Here is a 2,329-nt window from a genome sequence, read left to right as displayed (position 1 = left end):
TGCTCATTTATAGTTGGGCCAACTTGAAGAGAGCTTACAAGATGCTCCAGAGCATGGTTTAAATTTAATTGCACATATCTCAACTGAGACACCGTTATCAGCCGACTGTCAGATTTCATATTATCACTGTGTTGCTACCATAGCCCTGCTCAGTGTCTGAAAGGGCTGTATTATATGGTAGGCTAGAGCAGAGAGAAAAAGGCTCATCCACTCTGACAGTCTACTCCAGTCTTTTATTTCTGTCCCATTGTGTGTCCATCACTCTGGTTTTTAGCTCTACATAGTCACTTTCTTCCTGTGACAAATATTCCTACTCCCGCCCTTACTTGATTATCTTTTCACCAGCTGTACTTGTGTTTGCAGAGTACACGTTGCTATGCATTCATTTCACCACCTCCACACCTCAGAGCATTGGCAACAATCACATTTGTTACAAGAAAATGCTGTTAACTCCTTGCATCCAAAGTTAAAGAAATGAAATGTCAGTAATATGAATTGTGACTAGACAGTGATTTTGCTCCAAGAGTGAGTGAACTCTACTAGGAAAAGGAGACACAGCACCACATGGGAAGGCACATAGAATAGACAACACTTGGCTTGACAGAGTTGTGGTTCCCTCTGTTTGCTCCATAGTTTGTGGGACTACAGTTATCAGCAACAAATTAATACGCTTGCCCAACACGCGCTGGCACAAAACGGGGAGGAGAGTGGGCGGTAGCACAGCAAATAACAAGTAACTAAGGCTCTAGTAAGTGCTCAAGAGTACATGCTGTAGCTCCTGGGTTTTGAAGGAACGACAACATGGCATTTGTTGTGTGCAGACAATTTCCTGCCTTTGTATCAGCTGTCAGAAAGACAATACCCACCCAAGGACTTGGTAGGCTGTGCCGGGGCCCAGGAAAGGTGTTTTCATTCTTCCAGGCTGCATTGCCAGGGCTGAGCACCATATTTTTTCCTGTGAGTCATTTAATTAAGATTTGTCTATCAGATGCAGCAGGTGCAGCTTGCAGTGTCAGTGCCCAACATCTGTATATTCCTATCCTGCTAATTCCCAAATGAAAATGCGCAATAGACTTAAAGAGAGTTTGTTTCTGTCTTTACTTTTGCTTGAAACTATTTGAACAATTTTTTGTTCAGGCTTTTTTGTTTCTGTGATTAGGTTTTGTTTGTTCCTTTATATTTATCTCAAAGAGGGCACTGTTATTAAAAAGCTCCAAGGACAGCCTGCATCATTTTCCCAACTCCTTAATTTTCTCCTTACAATTTTTCTTCAAAGGGTGAATAATATACTATTTAATGCATTGAAACTGCACTTTTCTAATGGAAACACTGCCTGGAGCTGCTTTGAAATGATATCCAAAGAACCCCAGAGCACCAAGCAATCTGTATGATGGGCACTGCGAGTGCCCTACTGTTACCACGTCCTGGCAAGTAATTTTGACATTCATGGGAGTTACTCCCACTAAGATTTGAGCCTTCTGTACTGGGTGCTTTGGGTCTCAGCAGGATATGTCTTCAAAACTGATTTGATTGCCTAATGCATTGTTTCACAACTGGCAAAGAGTCCTTACAGAGAATGACCTTGTTCTCTCACGTCAGGCCAGCTCCTTCAGATAGTCTGTGTTTGTCTCTTCTGGTTCCTCCCCAGCTCACTTTTCAACATGAGCTTCTGCTTTCCTGCCCAACAGCCATGCAGGCAGGTGCTGCTCACTTATTTCTGCGTGCACCTTCATTTCAGCTCCATGACAAAGGTGCCTCTGCCCATGCTTGCTCTTTGTCTCCCCAGATCTTGGTTTTTCCACAATAGCATCATATTCAGCTATGATAAGCCTTCAGTTCAGACTACTCCATACTTTATTTTCATATTCTAGTTTATCACTAACACTGGCAAAGGAAAAGCACTGGCAAGAGAACTCAGTGAAGGTTCATACTGAAAATGAAATGGCCATTCATTTATTATGTATTTTTTGGCAACAGTCTTTTTTTAAATAGTCATTTATGCTGGCCAGAGGAAGCGCGTGGACAACCTGCCAACACAGGCGAGCTCCTGAGATTTTCCAGTAAGTCTTGCGCAGAGGGTACGTCCCTTGACGTCTCAGATCCAGCAGTTCTGGGATCACTTGAAAATCTGATTTTATCTTTCCCTGGAGTAAGTCGTGAGCTCCCAAGACTATGGAAAACAACTCCGGGTGGTGACTGAGCTAGACGCACGCATCCGGCTGCACGGACGCTGCTCTCCGGCCCCGTGCCAGCCTCCGGCACCCGGAGGGGCCGTGCGGTGACTGCAGCCCGGGCGGGGCAGCGGCCGAGCCCCGGGGCCGCGGGGCGA

The sequence above is a fragment of the Geospiza fortis genome, unplaced genomic scaffold (genome assembly GCF_000277835.1).
Source record: "Geospiza fortis unplaced genomic scaffold, GeoFor_1.0 scaffold200, whole genome shotgun sequence".
Taxonomy (NCBI): domain Eukaryota; kingdom Metazoa; phylum Chordata; class Aves; order Passeriformes; family Thraupidae; genus Geospiza; species Geospiza fortis.
Note: the sequence above shows the minus strand (reverse complement) of the source record.